At 41.2% G+C, this 20,419-nt stretch overlaps 1 protein-coding gene across 1 annotated transcript in view; it reads right to left on the minus strand.

Annotated features, from left to right (window-relative positions):
* Window positions 1-20,419, minus strand: part of ncoa2 (nuclear receptor coactivator 2) — a 266,392-nt gene that overhangs the window by 219,714 nt on the left and 26,259 nt on the right. The window contains exon 2 of the mRNA XM_078216293.1: window positions 13,214-13,298. The gene's annotated coding sequence lies outside the window, so the exon portion shown is untranslated. The remainder of the gene's footprint in view (window positions 1-13,213; window positions 13,299-20,419) is intronic.

Here is a 20,419-nt window from a genome sequence, read left to right on the forward strand (position 1 = left end):
GCAAAATAATTGTTTCCAAATGCCCCAGTTTATTCCCACATTTTATTTATTGCAATATTAATCTTTGTGTTTAATAAAACAAAATCTTTTACCATAATTCATTTTGTCTCGACCACCCTGCCATTATTTGTCTTTTCTCTCTATATTTAGACAATTTGATTTCAGTCCTCCACGCCATCCTCTAACTAAATTGTTTTCTGCATTATTATCCTCGGATATTTCCAACACTCAAGTAGCTGATTTCCCATTTGAAATTTCTCAATTCCTCCAAAGATGTGCAGGGTTAGGTTGATTGGCCACAGTAAATTGCCCCTTAGTGTCAGGGGGACTAGCAGGGTAGATAAGTGGGGTTACGGGGATAGGGCCTGGGTGGGATTGTAGTCGGTGCAGACTCGATGGGCCAAGTGGCCTCCTTCTGCACTGTAGGGATTCTATGATTCTCTCCCTTTTCAAGCTTCAAAATTGCACCGAGCACTACTAACTTTTTTTAAAAAACCTATTCCCAATGTTATTGTACAAATGAAGCATTTGTGGATGCCAAATAAATTTAATGCACCCGTTAGCCCCCTCCCACAACAAACTCTTCTGGTGAATTTGCTGCATAACAAAAGGCACTGCGTCTCTTAACTAATCCACTGCATCAGGCACATCTGGATGTTTTATGCAATAAAGGAGTTACAGACATTCAACTCCATTTCCAAATTGTTGAAAATAAATTGGGCACTCAACAGGTTAACATACATACAAAAGACTTAGGGCTTGCAATTTAAATCAGGGCATTTTAACAATAGCATTAGTTCTACTTTCATTTTTGCATAAACTTGTCACAAGTTACTGGCTCGTTCATAATATTGCTCATTCTCTCCCCTCCCCCACCCCACAATTGCTGAATTCCTAGAACTTGCATTTATAGCATCTTCAATGCAGTAACATGCCTTGGGTGCGACAGGAAGACTGTCAAACAGAATCTGACACTGAACCACATAAAGAGATATTAGGGGACGGTCACAGAGGTGTTTTAAAGAGCATATTCAAAGGAAGAGAGAGAAGGCAGGCTGGTGTGGTTTAAAGAGGGAATTTCAGAGAGTAGGGCCTCAACAACCGGAGACACAATTGCCAATCAAGGCTTCCTGGAATTTGGCAACATTGTACCCAACAAGCTGGAATTGGAACAGCACAGGGGAAAGAGTTTAGGACTGGAAAGAGATTACACATACATACAGAGGAAGGCAAGACCATGCATGGATTTGAAAATGAGGATGAGTATTTTAAAAATTGCCAGGCCATGAGCCCATGTAGGTTATTTGAGCTTTGGGTGATTGGTGAATGGGACTTGGCACCAGAAGATTTTTGCATGAGTTCAGCTTTATGGAGGCTGGAAGATTAGCCAGGAAAGCATTAGAATAGGGAATAAAAGCATTGATGAGGGTTTCAGCAGATGAGCTGAGGCAGGGGTGGAGTCAGCAACATGGCTTGGGTGGTGGTTGGGGGAGAGGTTGGTCTTAATTGATGGAAAGGGCAAGGCATCAGAAGCTCAGCTCAAGGTCAGAAAGGATTCCACGGTTGCCAAGAGCCTCGTTCAACCCCCACCCGACAATACCCAGGTGATGGAGTTGGTGGATAGAGAAGAGGGGTAGTGGCAGGGACTGAAGACATCTACTTTGTGCTGCTGTCAGATGAAGCAATACAATTGACTGTAGCTTTTAAACCAAGTGACTCCTGCTGTCTATTGAAATCTCGTTGAAATGTCAGGGATGCCATTTCTCAGGTGTGATATTAAACCAAGACATCATCTGCTCACTCAGATGGATGTAAAAAAAAGTCTGATGGTGCTTTTCCCAGGAAGAGCAGAGGATTCTCCCTATGATTATTAGTCTAGACTTCTCCACCAAAACAGATTGTTGGTCATTAAGCATTATGTGATTGGTGAATGGGACTTGGCGCAAATTAGAAAGCAGCCAAAAGAATTTTTCGTGAGCTCAGGTTCATGGAGGCTGGAAGATGAACATATAGGCTTCCACGTTTGTGCGTGAAACAACAAGGACGATACTTCAAAAGTAACCCCGCAGACTCGCAAGATGCTATATAAACACAAACTCTTCTTTAGAATTGGTATCTATAATTGCATACTAGAAGGAAAAAAATCAGACCAGGGAGTATACATCAGAAAGGAATGAATGTATCCCATAGTCAAGGTGAATTGATTATTGCACTCAGGGATGGAACTATATTCCAACATGGAGTCAATACTTCAGGGAGAGCAGAGAGGTGCAGGAAAAAAATAGCAATAAATGTTAACTCTTCGTACAAGTGACATGTAAAACCCAAAAATTAAATCAAGTCATTTTGGCTGAGAAAGTGTCATATTCATGTGAGAACAGATAATAAAACACTAATAAATAACAACAAAAGAAGCTGGAGATTTGACTTTTGGTACTTTTCAGTCCCCATCCCTTGTAACTGTAATTACCAGTGTCACAGCCCAGTGGATCACACATTCATCTCTGAGAAGACCTGAACCCATAACCCAGGATGACATACCACTGCAGTACTGAGGCAGTGCTGCACTATCAAGAGGAGTAATCCTTTGGAAAAGACTTTAAACTATGGCTCATGGGTCCTCTGAGGTGGGTGTAAAGGATCCCATGGCACCATTTCAAAGCCCTAGTTAATATTTAACCTACAACCAACATCGCTAAAAAAAAAATCTGTTCATTGATCTGTTTGTGGCTATACACAACTAAGCTGCCATATTTCCTACTTACAACACTTCAAAAAGTACTTCATTTACTCTATAGGTACTTCGAGATATCCCAATATCATGCAAGACACTGTATAAATGCATGTCCTTCCTTGTAAATGAATAATTGTCCCTGGAGAACTGCAATGTATACTCCAACTAAAAGCTTAAAGCCATTATAATAAAAGAAAAGTACTTGCCAAAAGCATTCTTGAAGAAAAAAGAAACTAGAAATTATGCAGAGTAAACACACTGATAAAAATTCCAATCATACTAACAGGCTTGATAAACAAAACATGCTTGCTGACATCTCCAGCCTGACAACACCTCTATTTTACATTTTTCATCCTTGCTTTTAAATCCCTACATAGCCTGGATCTTCCCTTTGTCTGTAACCTCCTCCATCCATATAACCCTTGTCAGATATGGATGAGATGTAGAAGATATAGTGTGGGATCTTACCGCCCTTCCACGCCAGTCAATTTGCATGGCAAGCCAGTAAGACAGGGAGAGGCATAAAACCAGGTTAGCGCCCAATTTCTCGCCTCTTGCGATCTTGCCAGCTCTGTTCTGCCAGCAAAGGGCATGAGGCCGATTTAAATATCACTTGCCTTAGTTCCCTAACTGGTCAAGGTCCTCACTGGCGAGGATCACATATGGTCCCCACCAACAGAGACCGGATTTGAAAGTCTCACTAGTGGGACCAGAGACCATTGAAGCCGCCGGGGGCGGGGTGTTTGGTGGCAGAGCTAGCTGTCCACCGAGCATTGGGTAATGTGAACAGGACAGGGATGATTGGGGCAGCAATGGGAGTGGCGGCAGAGCTCCTAGTATACTGGGAGATCGGGGCATCTGCGTAATGGTGCCCCTAGAGCTCAGCAGCCGGCTTCCCGGCAAGCTGAGACTTCACCCCTCCCCTACTGATGAGAATCACATTATGCTCTCTGTATTATGCAGAGTGCCGTAAATTACCACTACCTACTTTGCTGAAAAAACGGCATGTGTTCAATACCTTGCTCTGGACTGGCCTTGCAGCAAGAATTGCAGACATTGTGTCTCCAGTTCTTTAACGAAGTAAATTAATCCGCTGTTTAATGATCTTACTTTTCTAGCTGTTAATCTGTTAGATTAACATGGCCCCAACCTTTTGATAAACATGAAAATTCTGATCATTGCAATTAACTCAGGTCATTTGAATTGCATTTACATCATATGTTTACCAATTTTAAATCAGCTCTTCTCTATATTTAAAAAAAACTTTAATTCCTAAACCTCTGGGTATCCGTGACATGCCATGGGGATGACATCTTAGCATTGATAAAAGGAATAGCTAACTAACAGTAGCTCATAATAGGTCATTTTCAGGTCAACAAACTAACTAGTAAGGTGCCACAGGGATCAGTGCCAGGGCCTGAACTATTTACAATCTATAGTTCCACTTGGAAGAAGAATAATAGCAAAATGGACTATTATTTAAAATGGTGAAATATTACAACATGCTACTGTGCAGAGGGACCGGGGGATCCTTGTGCATGAATCGCAAAAACTTAGTTTGCAGGTGCAGCAGGTGGTCAAGAAGGCAAATGGAATGTTGGCCTTTATCACGAAGGGGATGGCATATAAAAGCAGGGAGACCTTGCTGCAATTGTACAAGGTACTGGTGAGGCCGCAACTAGCGTACTGTGTGCAATTTTGGTCCCCTTATTTGCAGAAGGATATATTGGCCTTGGAGGGAGTACAGGGAAGGTTCACCAGGTTGATACCGGAGATGAGGGGGTTAGCTTATGAGGAGAGATCGAGTAGATTGGGCCTGTACTCATTGGAGTTTAGAAGGCTGAGGGGAGATCTTATAGAGACATATAAGATAATGAAGGGGCTAGACAGGGTAGAGGCAGAGAGATTCTTTCCACTCAAAGGAAACAAGAACTAGAGGACACAGCCTCAAAATAAGGGGGAGGCAGTTTAGGACAGAGTTGAGGAGGAACTTCTTCTCTCAGAGGGTAGTGAATCTCTGGAATTCTCTGCCCATTGAAGTAGTGGAGGCTACCTCGTTAAATATGTTCAAGTCACAGGTAGATAGATTTCTGATCAATATGGGAATTAACTTTATGGGCTGCGGGCAGGTAAGTGGAACTAAACCACTATCAGATCAGCCATGATCTTATTGAATGGCGGGGCTGGCTCGAGGGGTTAGATGGCCTACTCCTGCTCCTATTTCTTATGTTCTTAAGAAACAAAATGTATTGTAGCCAAATTTGCTGACAATAAAATGGTAGGTAGGAAAGCAAGTTATAAAGGGGATATAAAGAATCTGCAAAAGGATATACATACGTTAAGCATATGGGCAAAATATTTGGCAGGTGGAGCATAATGTGCAAAAAAGATCACCTACTTTGCTAGCAAGATTACCTACTTTGCTAGCAAGATTAGAAAAGCAAAATACTGAAATGGAGAGAAACTACAGAATACTGCAGTATAGAGGGATCTGGGCGTCCACATACATGAATCACAAAAAAAGTTAGTGTGCAAGTACAAGTAATTAGGAAGACAAATAGAACATTGTCCTTTATTGCAAGGGAAATGGAGTATACAGGTAAGGAAGTCTTGCTATAACTGTACAGGGCATTGGTGAGATATGGTGAGCATTTAAGAGTACTGCATATAGTTTTGATCTCCATATCTATGGAAGGGCAGCACGGTAGCACAGTGGTTAGCACTGCTGCTTCACAGCTCCAGGGACCTGGGTTCGATTCCCGGCTAGGGTCACTGTCTGTGTGGAGTTTGCACATTCTCCTCGTGTCTGCGTGGGTTTCCTCCGAGTGCTCCGGTTTCTTCCCACAGTCCAAAGATGTGCGGGTTAGGTTGATTGGCCATGGTAAAATTGCCCCTTGCATCCCTCCTGGGATGCGTAGATAAGAGGGATTAGCGGGTAAAATATGTAGGGATATGGGGGTAGGGCCTGGGTGGGATTGTGGTCAGTGCAGACTCGATGGGCCAAATGGCCTCTTTCTGTACTGTAGGGTTTCTATGATTTCTTCTATGATACTTGGATTGGAGGCAGTTCAGAGAAGATTCACCTAGGTTTATTCCTGTCATTATGAGGAAAGATTTAGTAGATTGGGCCATATACTCCTTGGTGTTCAGAGAATAAAATCTTATTGAAACATACAAGATTCTGGACCAAGCTTGACAGGTTAATACTGGGAAAGTATTTCCTCTCGGTGGAATCTAGAACCGAAAAAGGAACAGTTTCAGAATTAGGGGTCCCCCGTTTAAGAGGAAGATTAGGAGGAATTTCTTCTCCCGGCAGGTACGTGGTCTTTGGCATCCTGTTCCCCAGAGTGGTGGAGACTGGACCACTGAATGTATTCAAGGCCGAGTTCGACAGTTTTGCTCCTCAAGGCCATCAGTGGTTATGGGGCAAGCAGGAAAGTGGAGTTAAGACCACAATCAGGTCAGCCATGAAAAACTGTTACTGTTTGGGGTGGGGTGGGGTTAATGATAGGGATAGAAACAAAAAGGAAAGTAAGATGGTTTTGTGAATAGAACAGCGCAAAGAAGAGATTATCCAAATGGATGTCACCTTCATCATTACACCACAAGTCTACAGCTTTAAGTTTCATTCAGGGAACAGTGTTAACATTCTGTTTGCTTGATTTGATATCTCTGATCCATTCTTCCCGAAACCAGCAGCTAAAATTTTAATGATTATGCCCCGTTTTAAAATAACAAGCAACGTTTTTTAAAAATGCACAAGTTTCCAATGTATACTTGCAGCCTATTTTGAAAACAATGCCATTTTAAAATCAGTTTTAAAGTGTTGATAAATATATTATTTTTCATCGTATACAAGCAACTGCATCACGGTGCAGAGCTTAGCTACTGATACTGAAGTGAGCTTTGTTGATTTATTTTCTACAATACCAGAATGACTTATTCACTTGATTTTACATCCAAAATGAACTCTAAAACCGTTGTTAGCTTTTCCTCCACTCGGTGTTAACATTTTTTAAACACAAAATGTTTTACCAACAGGAAATAATAGAGCTCGATAAGAGCGCGCATGGGAAATTGATCAATTTCTTTTGTGAAAAAAAGGTAGTCTTTAGGCGATTTCATTACCATTGTGTCTGTACCAATTTCTGGGCCAAGAGGAGAGCTCCTGCACTGCATTTAATTTGAGAGATCATAAGGAACAAAATTAAGATAATTATATACTTTCTGGACGTCAATTTAGACTGCTATGAATTAACAACCTGGTTGTGCATTTGGTATCATTGAGTCACAGATGGAATAGCTGGAATTTAAATGAGGGCAAGCATTTATTTCCTGCTATCCAGCTGAATGATTTCTACCCCCGACAGTGCAGCTCTCTACAAGCATATGATCAGTTGCTTAGCACAACATAATAATCACATCACCGTCACGTGACTGAAAGATTTGTTAGTCACAAAGACAATGCTGCATCTATTGAAGCCAGTGGGAACTCACGGTGCTATCAACTTGAAGTTCTGCTAATATTCCACCTGCAAATTCAGCCAATACACAATTAACTCCAAAGCGTCATTTACTTCAATTACACACGAGTCAACCTCTAACCTTCTGACCTTGCTTTATGCAGAGGCTGCAAAGTGGGAGATCCATCACCATGATTATCCATGGCATTATGTGGAGTGGTTACTCGTTCTATCTGGACTTACTGTACATGCCAGTACATGCAGCAGCACATCAATTTAAAACTACTCCCAACTAGCACCTACATACAGTCAGCTCCACACAAAATCCAGAGAGGAAGCGTGCTTCAGTTTGCTTCATCAGGGCTGAAAATGAAATCATGGTTAAAAAGTATAAAAACAAAGAGAAACGCATTGATAACCATTAGGTGAGTAAAGTTGTAAGTGCTCTCGGTGGAGTAAACTCTTGGATATTGTTTCTTCAGAATCAATGTGCTGTCAGTTATTTGTGCAATTTGTATAGGGTATAATTGGGGTGAATTGAAGCAAACTAAAAATCTTGAACATGCCACCGCTTAGCACTCCTGTCGCCTCTGAAAAGACAGCCATTCCAATTTTAACAATAACACAAAGGGCTTGGCGCCTTTCAGCAGCACAAACCGGTTTGAACCACATACCGATTATCAAAAACATCTTTCACGCAGACAATATAGAAGTAGAACAAATGAGTACTTTTCTTAAAGTTCATATTTACATCGTGAATTTTAATTCCACACCAGGACCACAAATTAATTAACACAAAAAAATACTAAAACTTTGGACAAATTAAATCCATTCATAATGAATACATACCGTGTTCTATTACCCTGAACACACACAAACATGAAGTACACTCACCTACTTCAGCCAAATTTGTAATAGCCACTGAAGTCCTACATTCTGGCATTTTCGCCCTACACCTCTCGAATTCATTTTCCTCCTTTAAGTCACTCCTCAAAATCTACATCTCGAATCAAGTTTTTGGTCATCTGTCCAATATCTCCATATGTAGCTCAGTATCATATCTGCGCCCATTAGTCTGTAAACAATACATCACCAAATCTAATTGCGGATTTCAATGAAACATGGTCCACAGATATGGTAAGAACCCAAGAAGAAATAATTAATTCTTGGTGAAGATGTGGATCTAGATCTTCTTTAAAAGGACTTTTAAACATTGTGGGATTGGGCAAATTGACTATTTTTTAAATAATGCTGTGGATCTCAGCCACTGTGGGGGAATTTGTCACAGCTGCCAAAATGTGAGCTGGGTTTTCAGAGCAGGTTGTTGGATGTGGATTGGCCTGAAGCCTCCTGTTTTCAGCTTAGCAGTTACGAAGCATCAACTAGGCAGAGAAAAGCCTCAAGGAAGAATTGAGCAATTATAATAATGTTGAGTTAACACAGCGAGTGTAATATGCTCCGAGTTTGTTCTTCACTTGTATATTTTGTAATGCTCCAGTGACCACAGACAGTAAGGATAGGCAACAATACCTCCCCCATGATCATCCTCAACACCAGTGCCCCGCAAGGCTGTGTTCTCAGCCTCTTACAATACTCCTTATACACCTATGACTGTGTGGCCAAATTGTGCTCCAACCCCAGTTTCAAGTTTGCTGGTGACACCACCGTAGTGGTTCAGATCTCAAACAACAATGAGAAGAAGGAGTACAGGAAAGAGATAGTGAATCTGGTGAACAGGTGCGATGAAAATAATCTCTCCCTCAATGTCAATAAAATGAAGGAGATAGTCATCGACTTCAGGAAGCGTAGTGGAGGACATACCCCTGTCTACATCAACAGGAATGAAGTGGAAATGGCCGAGAGCTTCAAATTTCTAGGTGTTCAGATCACCAACAACCTGTTCTGATCCATCCACGCCGACACTATAGTTAAGAAAGCCCATCAATGCCTCTACTTTCTCAGGAGGCTAAGGAAATTAGACACGTCCACTACAACTCTCACCAACATTTATAGATGCACCATAGAAAGCATCCTTTAGGGTTGTATCACAGCTTGTTATGGCTCCTGCTCTGACCAAGACTACAAGAAACTACAAAGGGTTGTGAACATAGCCCAGTCTATCACGCAAACCTCCCTCCCATCCATTGACTCTAACTTTGCTTCCTGCTGCCTCGGAAAAGTGGCCAGCATAATCAAGGACCCCACACACCCTGAGCATACTCTCTTCCACTTTCTTCCATCAGGAAAAAGATATAAAAGTCTGAGGTCACGTACCAACTAACTCAAGAACAGCTTCTTCCCTGCTGCTATCAGACTTGTGAATGGACCTACCATATTTTAAGCTGATCTTTCTCTACACCCTATCTGTAACTGCAACACTATATTCTGCACCCTCTTCTTTCCTTCTCCCCTATGTACTCTATGAACGGTATGCGTTGTCTGTATAACGCACAAGAGACAATACTTTTCACTGTATCCCAATATGTGACAATAATAAATTAAGTTCTATAATGGTGAAGGTCCCACCATCTTCTGAATCTGAGGAAAGAGTGCTACAATATTGAATCCAGCCAACATTAATGCACACTAAGTAAATCTGTGCCAGTCATCTTTAAATGACAATTTAGATGTCAACACAAGTTTGAACTGCATTTGTAGAAAGCCCTCCCTTGTCAATAAGCTAAAAAGGAACACATGCACAGTGGAAAGAACTATCACTGTATTTTAGGCGATTGCAAATTTGGTGTATAATTTTCATACTATGAACTATATCCAATGATTATGCTTTCAAGCTTGGGTAGTTCCTGTAGAGACCAATATTGCAGGGAGGTAAAAACAAATACAGATCACTGATGTTCCACTTTGGTGGAAGGAACTTGTAACATATTTACCCAAAATTAATGCACTGCATAAAATGCAATTTTCCTAAACCATATTAATTACAGCATGTTCAACAAGCCTTGCTTAACTCTGCAATGTCGATCTGCCCACTTTGCTCTCCTGTATCTGGTAGAAATCAGAAGCAATGGTAACAGCTTAGCAGCAGGTCCACTGACCCACCAACCACAGAAGGTACATGGTTCTTTTGGAGTTCAACATCGCCAAAACAAAGTCAAACATTATTCCAGGCTTAAAGCAGTTTTCAGAATTAGTCATTAAAAGTTTGACAAACTCAAAATAGTTTCCCACTATCAGCATGTTGTGCAAGCTACAGAACCAGCAATACTTGTTTGTCAAATAGAGAATGGTCACATGCACTATATAATTTTAAAAAAAACACCATTTTGTTTTCATCCTGCTGTGTATTTCAAACATTTATCACCACCAAATCGTTCATTTTTTAAAGTTGTTAACTTAAGTATTTCCAGGATTCAGTTATACTCTACAGCTGCAGATATTGTGGATTGAATTATATTTTATTCCGGAGTGCTGTAAATATACAGTCTAGTGTCATATTAAGATATGCAAACAAGATCCTAGGTCTGGTCCAAGATCTGAGCTTTACCATGGTACCATTAAGAACACTACAATGACTTCACTGCCCTGTAACTTCAGAAGTTTGGCAGAAGAAATTAAGGGAAGATGGTAGAAACTAGCCATCGGTCTGAATGCTCATCTCTATCCGGAACAAGTGAGTTGATATCTGTAAAAACATGATTGCTCTCAACAGTGGTCTATGTGGCCAACAGTTTACCAACAATGTCTAGGGACAGTCACCCATTGAAAATAGCCACTTTATAAAAGGCACTGAAGACTAAGGACAAGCGAACATCTTCAGGAAAGAAAACAAGAAAAAAGTTTTAACATTTCCTGCTAAACCCTGGTGCAAAATCACTGAAAAAATACAATGGGGACAAACTATCTGCTAGAAGGGCATCCTACTAGAAGAGTTCCCTCCATTTTCTCAACTAAATGCTTCCCCTCAGTGACATTATCCAAAAGCACAGCGTTAATATTCACATGCATGTCAATGACACACAGTTCCACCTCTCTTGACTTCTCTGCAGATAAATTGTCAGACTACTTATCCAACATCCAGTACTGAATGAGCAGACATTTCCTACAGTTAGGTATTGGGAACACTGAAGCAGTCCCCTCTTCAAACCCCTTTACCAACTACTGATTCCATCCCTATCCCTGGCAACAGTCGGAGACTGAACCAGTATGTTCACATCTTTGTGTCACAGTTGACCCCAAGATAAGCTGCTGTCTATATATTCACTCTATCACCAAGGCTGCTCATTTCCACCTCAGTATTACACAACTTCCTCAGGCTCAGCTCATCTGCTGTTCAAACCCTCATTCATGACTTTGTTACCTTGGACAGGACTTTTAAAAAAAATTATTTGCTCATGAGATGTGGGTGTCGCTAACTGGACCAGCATTTATTGTCTTGCCCTTGAACTAAGTGACCTACTAGGCCATTTCATGTGGATTGGGAGTCACATGTAGGCCAGACCAGGTAAGGACAGCAGACGTAGTCTGCTAAAGGGCATTAGTGAACCAGATGGGTTTTTACAACAACTGGCAATGGTTTCATGGCCATCTGATGGTTAATTCCGGATTTTTTTTTATTGTATTCAAATTTCACCATCTGCCATGGTGGGATCCAAACCCAGTTCCCCAGAGCATTACCCTGGGTTCTGGATTAGTAGTCTAATGACAATACCACAGCACAATTGCCTCCTTAACACACTCCTGGCCAGGCTAGGCCACCTAATCACTGGCTCATCCATAACTCTACTGCCTATGTCTTAATCCACATCAAGCCATGGTGTCCCATTACTTCTGTACTCCCTGACGCTTGTTGGCTTCCAGTCAAGCAATGTCTTGATTTTAAAATTCTCATCCTGGCTTTTAAATCCCTCTATAGCCTCACCCATCCCTATACCTAATCTCTTCCAACCCCACAACCCTCCACAGTATCTGTTTACCCAATTCTTTCTTCTTGAACATCCTCAATTTTATTAGCTCCACCATTGGTTGCCATGACTTCAGTTGTCTAGGCCCCAGCTCTGGAATTCTCTCCATACCCCTCTCTGCCTCGCCTTCCTCCTTAAAGAATTCTTATTTTCTACCTGTTTGATCGAGGTTTCTGGTTATCTGGCCTAATAATGTATGTGGTTCAGTCACATTTTGTTTTTAAATGCTCTTATTCAGAACCATGGGAGCATTCTGTTACATTAAAAAGGCACAAAATATATACAAGTTGGTCATGTTATAAAATAAAGATACGAGAATCATTTACATAAAATTACACATATATACACCAGGAAGGGTGTTCAAGGTCATCCAATACTTTATATATTTGTTATTTCCAAATAAAATATTTTTCTTCAGTAATGGCACTATTTCCCTCTGGGAGAGTGTTGTTTTGTGCAGACAGGTCTTTAACAATTTGTCAACATCTAACAATATCCGTAGAAAAGTTTGAAAGCCAGTGACATAATTACTTTTTTCTGGAAAAAAAGGCATAATTCAAATTGTGCACGCATCAAGGTAGCTTTTGTATCACAGCATGACAGAAAGCATAGCCTCTCGCAGCTGATGGAACTGTGTGCTGTGGGCAAATCTCAAAGGGCTGAGCTGGCTCACACTTGTGGCCTCACATGTTCGATCGAACTAAAGGGGAAATAAGATACCTACTCTGTATTTTGTAGCCAGTAAAGGGCTGGAACAGCATTCTTTACACTAGCTATGAATTATTTGCACATGTTTATATGAATTAAACATTACAAGCTTCATTAATAAGTAAGCCTGTTACATAATATTCTCGATAGCAAAGTCCCATACTAAGTGGCTGACACATCTTGCCTTGGTTCTTCTATCATTCTGAAGGCAGATACAAGGCTTACAATGGACAAAGAAATTCAAACTTCCAACGATGGCCTCAGTACCTACTAGGGTTGGTTAAGTGAGGCAAGCAGTTGTCACTCAAGCTATACATCAACAATTAGCAAAATCACCATTGCATGAGTCCATATTGTAAGGGGGAAGAAAGTGTCAATGCACTCACATTTGTCGCACTGCTCGTCACGTTGCTCCGAAGGAGCTCCTAACGCCTGGTGTTCAGCAAGTGCCAATGGCCAAGGAATGACTGTCTGTTTAGAGTAAGAAGAGAAATAAAGCTGGTTTTGGTAAGATAAAGTCAGGTTCAAGAGGGTACAATTGACTTAGGGAGCTAGAATCAAGTCCATCATCTGTGACTAATGAATCAGAAACCTAAACTAAGCAGGAGTCAGAATACTCCAGATTTGCTCTTGAATGCCCAGCCACCAGGCCGCCATGGTTCATTAATGGGAACTGGAGAGTTAGATATGGAATTACACCCATATGATTCCAATGTTCTCACAAACCAATGGGTAATGGTCCTATCAATTACATTTAACAATTAATCCTATAAATAATTGGTAATTCTCAAATCTCAGCCTACAGTTTCTGGGCTAAGTGAGTTTTCTCCAAGTGAGAAGATAGCATGTATTAATGAAGTATTTCTATGTAGGTCAGACAACCAGCTAATCCAAAAGAAACTTAATACAATTCCAGTTTTGTCATAAATCAAATTTAGAGCAATACTTAGAATATCCTTTCATTTTACTCAGCACTTACTTCAATATTCCATGCAGCAAAAAAACTCTCATGGCTGGAATTCTCCATTTTGAGACTAGGTGCTGGGGCAGGAACATGGGAGTGTTTCCTGCTGCAGGGTCCAGTGAGAAAACATGCCAAATCTTCCGGCCTCATTAATTATGCACCCAGGTGTTTCACACCATATTCAGTGGCAGGATAAGCCCAGATGGCGTGTAGTCCACTGTTGTGTCGGATTGCCATATTGGAAAGGTGCCCAACATCACTGACCCACTATTGGAGAAAGATGAACCACCTGAGAACCAAGATAGATCTCCAGGAATATTCCGAGGCTGGGAGTTGGAGCCCCTTCCCCCAGGACAACTGATCTGCAAGTACCACCTTCAGATGCTCTCCGATCCCATCGCTGCAGTGTTCAAGGGTGGAGGTTTTCAGGAGGCCTCCATCCTGTACTCCAGAGGAGCCGCAGACATTGTTCAGATGAGTTCTGACATCTGCACACCACATTATACAAACATGTTTCATGCCAGCATTGTTTTCCCACTGGCCATATGGAGAATCTGACATGGATGGTTGGTCCTTCACCTGCGTCCTATTAATGGGATGCAAATGAGATTCACACATCCTTTGGCGTGTTTTCCGATGTACTATGGTGGGCACCAGCCGATTCACGCTAGCGTGGAACCGATTTCTGGCCCTCCCGCCATATTCTCCCACTGTGTCCGCCACCAAACACGCCAGCAGAGCTGGGGACAATTCCACCCTATATCCTTGTTTTCAACACACTATCATCAAGGTTAATCACAGTGGTGCGCACCCTTTGATCATCAAAAGCCAGGCGGCAAACCTCATAACTTATCCATCAGATGGACTTCCATATCTGTTACACCCTTGTTCAAAAAATAAGATAAGCCATTAGCAAGTCAGTTCAGCTGCAGGAAGCATTTTAGAAATTATAGTTTAGGACAACATTGATGATCACCTGGGCAAATGAAGGGTAAATCAGGAATACCAACATGAATTTAATGGCAAACCATGATGTGGGAAGGCAATGGCCAAGTGGTATTATCATTAGATGTTAATCCAGAAACTGAGCTTATGTTCTAGGGACCCATGTTCAAATCCCACCATGGCAGATTGTGGAATTTGAATTCAATGAAAAAAGTATCTGGAATTAAGAATCTACTGATGACCACGAAACCATTGTCGATTGTCAAAAAAATCCATCTGGTTCATTGACGTCCTTCAGGGAAGGAAATCTGCCGTCCTTGTCTGGTCTGGCCTCCATGCGACTTCAGAACCACTGTAATGTGGTTGACTCTCAACTGCCCTCTGAAATGGCCTAGCACGCCACTCAGTTCAAATGCACTCGGGGATGGGCAATCAATGCTGGTCAGCCAGCGACATCTGCGTTCCACAAATGAATAAAAAAAATTAACTTTTGATGCTGTCGTTACTGTGTACAAGGACTTCCAAAAGCATCTGATAAAGAGCCGAATAACAGACTGGTGAGCAAAATTTATAGTTAATGGAATAAAAGGGACAGCAGCAAAAGGCTGAGTGACTGGAAATAAAGAGTAGTGGTGAACAACTGTATCGTTTTTCAGACTGGAGGAAGGTTTATGGAGTTTGCCAGGGTTTGTTGTTAGGACTCCCGTTCTTCCTGAGATAGATTAATGACCTAGGGCACAACTTCATAATCTGCAAATGGTATGAAATTTGGAAGTATTGTGTACCACGAGGACAATAATGCGGAACTTCAAAAGGACAGAGACAAGTTGATGGACCAGGTTGACAAGGGATGGATGAAATGTAATGCAGGAAAATGTTTTATTTTGGTCAGGAGAATGGAGAGAGACGACTTAAAGTAAAGAGTATAATTCTAAAGAGGTTGCAGGAGCAGAGGGGCCCAGGTACAAATGTGTATAAATCATTGAAGGCGGCAGGACAGGTTGAGAGTGCAACTAATAAAGCGTACATCACCCTGAGTTTGATCAAAAGGGGCATAGACTACAAACGTAGTAATGTTAAACCTGTATAAATCACTGGTTTAGCCTCAACTGGAGCATCACATCCAGTTCTGGGCACCACATATTAAGATTGATGTGAAAGTTTTAGAAAATGTTCATGTGAATGGTTGTAGGATGAGGAATTTCAGTTACGTACATAGAAAAGCAGGTCAAGAGGAGATCAGATATTCAAAATCATGACGGGCCTAGACAGAGTAGATAGGGAGAAGCTGTTCCCATTGGTGGAAGGATCTAGAAGAGGACACAGATATAGATAATTGGCAAAAGATGCATGAGGAAAACATTTTCATGCAACAAGTGGTTAGTATCTGGAATGCGTTGCCAGAGAGCATAGTGGAAATGCCATTCAAGGAGTTGGATCATTACCCGAAAAAGGAAAAAGATTACAGGGCTACAGGGTGGGTTTGGTAATGGCACCAAGCCTTGATAATATCCGATAATGATCATTTCCCACAGCACAATTTCTCCATCTTCCCCACCCATCTCAGTAAGCTCCTCCAGCCTTGCAACCAGCCCTATGCTCCTCCTCCAAATTCTATACATCCCAGTTCACATTCCACACTGCTGCCCTGCCACCATACACACTCATTTGGTGGCAAAGCATTCAACTGCTCAGGTCCCCATTCTCTAGAATTTCATCTCAAACTCCTCTTGCTTCACAACTTTCTTTCCACTTAGAAAAACCTTCGTTTTGAATTATGCAGTTACTGCTCCCAATTCTTCTATGACCACTTGGTTCATTTACGATATGAAGGACTTGGGACATTTTGTGGCATTATTGGGCTCTTCTCCCCCACCAGCGTGACCATCACAAACTGGGATTTTAGCTTAGAGACTTCCCCATCAGCATAGCCAGACAAAATTTCTTGAAACAATGTTCCTGTTTCCAATGCACATCCCAAACTCTACATTAAATTTGCATGCAGCTGGTTCCAACTGGGCTAAGAGGAGAGAAATGAAATTAGCTAGGGATCCTGTCGTATAACTCATGACAGAAACTACACATGTGGGCAGAATAGGGAGGATCATGTTTATCCATAACGAAGCCATGGTAAAATAGTCTGCCACACTCATCATGAGGGTCGTCGTTGTAGAAAGAATAGCCACTACTAGGGTGGCTAGTGTTCATGGAACCATGTTTCTGCATTGAGGCAATACTTTCCAGAGATGAGAAACAAAATTGGGAAAATTAGGTCTCAGTTCTACTTTCCTCATCAACATTTTCCACAATAGTCACTTGTCTCTTCAAAGCTAGATGGCCATATCTTTTTCCTGTGGGGTGGATGACAAAAAGTGGAGCATTTTACCATTATAGATTGCTACTGCATTTGTGGTCCTGATCAACCAGAAATGAAACTCATTAGCATGCAGTGACCACCAAACTCAAGTGTCAGATTGCCCTAAATCCATATAAACTAGAGATTTATTTGGAGCTCCCTAATACCTTCAAATGAAACTTGGCAATTATATGAAGTCTAATGCATGAAAGCAGATATGCAGCCAATCTTTTTCCAACAGTTAATTCAGTAATTGCAAAATAGGCTCTTACTAATAAAAACTAAATGAAGAGAACACTCAATGGAGCATGTACCTCCACCATGCCGTGTGAACTCAACATTACTACAATTACACACTCGTCCTTGAGGCTTTTCCTTGCTTAGTTGATGTTTCATAATTACAAAGCTAAAAAGGAGAAACCTTTTTATCAAGAGCTTCCATCTCACTGAGGAAGCTTCAGGTCAATCCAAATCCAACAACTTGCTCTGAACACTCTGCTCACATTTTGATACCAATGATAAATTCCACCACAACAATTGAGACAATCCACAACATTCTAAACATCCAACAATATTCTTTTAAAGTTGATTCATCCTTTCTCCCAATGCTAACAGATCCCATTAAAGAACTCCAGGATCCGCATCCAGATCTTCACCAAAATAGTAATTCTTTGACCTATACTGTACTAAATTTTGTTGAAATCTGTCCATTGTTTACAAACAGATTGAAACATTACCTCTACCGACCTTCAGTAACAAGGTAACAAGAGTACATTTAAGCAAGTCAGATTGTTTCTAAGAACAAGACAGCCTGTTTAACAGTAATTACGATACATATAATATGCCAAGGAATGTAGCCTGAACACAACACTTGCATTGATATGGTACTATCTTAGTGGTCTATTGATAATTGCTGTCATTGCAACTCAAACTGACAGCAACTTCTAGACATTCACACTGGCAGAGTTAAACATTGAAATCCAGAAGTTTTCATCAATGATTCCCTGCTTCACCACAGGGTGCACTGAAGTCCCAGCAGATGGAAATTAGAGATCACTGAACTGAAAGAATATCCCCTTTGTTGCCATTAAAATCCCCTGAAAAAGTTATGCCTTGCTAATGAGCTGTAACTGGGTTTTTTAAAATAATGCACTAACTTATAACTACTGCTGAAGAACATGTCTTTTTTCCCCACTACAATAAATTCCATAAGTATTAATATAATTTTAAAGGTTTATTATATTTCTGCTTCTCGTGAGAATTCCCAAATGCAATTGGTTATTTGATGGAATCATAAGAAATAGGAGCAGGAGTAGGCCATCTAGCCCCTCAAGCCTGCTCCGCCATTCAATAAGATCATGGCTGATCTGATAGTGGGTTCAGTTTCACTTACCCGCCCGCTCCCCATAACCCTTAATTCCTTTAATGGTTAAAAATCTGTGACTTAAACACATTTCACAAGGTAGCCTCTACTGCTTCATTGGGCAGAGAATTCCAAAGATTCACTATCCTCTGGGAGAAGAAGTTCCTCCTCAACTCTGTTCTAAATTGACTCCCCTGTATTTTGAGGCTATGCCCCCTAGTTCTTGTTTCCATTGTAAGTGGAAATAACCTCGCTGCTTCTACCCTGTCTAGCCCCTTCATTATCTTATATGTCTCTAAAAGATCTGCACTCAACCTTCTAAACTCCAATGAGTACAGGCCCAGTCTACTCAATCTCTCCTCATAAGTTAACCCCCTCATCTCCGGAATCAACCTGGTGAACCTTCTCTGTACCCCCTCCATAGCTAATATATCCTTTCTTAAATAAGGGGACCAAAATTGTACACAGTACTCTAGGTACGGCCTCACCAGTACCCTGTACAGTTGCAGCATGACCTCCCTGCTTTTATACTCCATCCCTCACGCGATAAAGGCCAACATTCCATTTGCCTTCTTGATCACCTGCTGCACCTGCAAACTGAGTTTTTGTGATTCATGCACAAGGACCCCCAGGTCCCTCTGCACAGTAGCACGTTGTAATTTTTCACCGTTTAAATAATAGTCCATTTTACTATTATTCCTTCCAAAGTGGATAACCTCACACTTACCAAGGTTATACTCCATCTGCCAGATCCTTGCCCACTCACTTAGCCTACCCAAATCTCTCTGTGCCCTCCATGCAATTTGCTTTCCCACTCATCTTTGGGTCATCCGCAAACTTTGTTACCCTACACTTGGTCCTCTCCTCCAGATCGTCTATGTAGATGGTAAATAGTTGAGGCCCCAGCACCGATCCCTATGGCACGCCACTAGTCACTGATTGCCGACTGGAAAAGCACCCATTTATTCCGACTCTCTGCTTTCTGTTAGATAGCCAATCTTCAATCCACGCTAACACTTTACCCCCAACTCTGTGTACCTTTTGTGAGGCACCTTATCGAATACCTTCTGGAAATCTAAATACACCACATCCACCGGTTCCCCTCTGTCAACCGCACTCGTTATATCCTCAAAGAATTTCAGTAAATTAGTCAAACATGACTTTCCCTTCATGAATCCATGCTGCGTCTGCTCGATTGAACCATTCTTTTCCAGGTGTCCTGCTATTTCTTTCTTAATGATAGATTCCAGCATTTTCCCAACTACAGATGTTAAGCTAACCGGCCTGTAGTTACCTGCCTTTTGTCTACCTCCTTTTTTTAAAAACAGTGGCGTTACATTAGCTATTTTCCAATCAGCTGGCAACCCCCCCCAAAGTCCAGTGAATTTTGATAAATTACAACTAATGCATTTGCTGTTTCTTCTGCCGTTTCTTTTAGTACCCTGGGATGCATTCCATCCTGACCAGGGGACTTGTCTACCTTTAGTCCCATTAGTCTACCCAGCACTACCTCTTTAGTAATAGTGATCATTTTAAGGTCCTCACCCCCGACAGTCCCACGACCGTCAATTATTGGTAAGCTATTTGTGTCCTCCACTGTGAAGAGTGACACAAAAAACTTGTTTAAGGCCTCAGCCATTTCCTCGTTTCCTATTATTAAATCCCCCTTCTCATCTTCTAAGGGACCAACATTTACTTTAGCCACTCTTCTCCGTTTTATATATTTGTAAAAACTTTTACTATCAATTTTTATATTTTGTGCTAGTTTACTTTCATAATCTATCTTTCCTTTCTTTATTGCTTTCTTAGTAGTTCTTTGTTTTTTTAAAGCCTTCCCAATCTTCTAGTTCCCCACTAATTTTGGCCACTCTGTATGCATTGGTTTTTAATTTGATACTCTCCTTTATTTCCTTAGTTATCCATGGCTGGTTATCCCTTTTCTTACATTCCTTCTTCTTCACTGG

Source organism: Mustelus asterias, chromosome 7, assembly GCF_964213995.1.
Source record: "Mustelus asterias chromosome 7, sMusAst1.hap1.1, whole genome shotgun sequence".
NCBI lineage: Eukaryota > Metazoa > Chordata > Chondrichthyes > Carcharhiniformes > Triakidae > Mustelus > Mustelus asterias.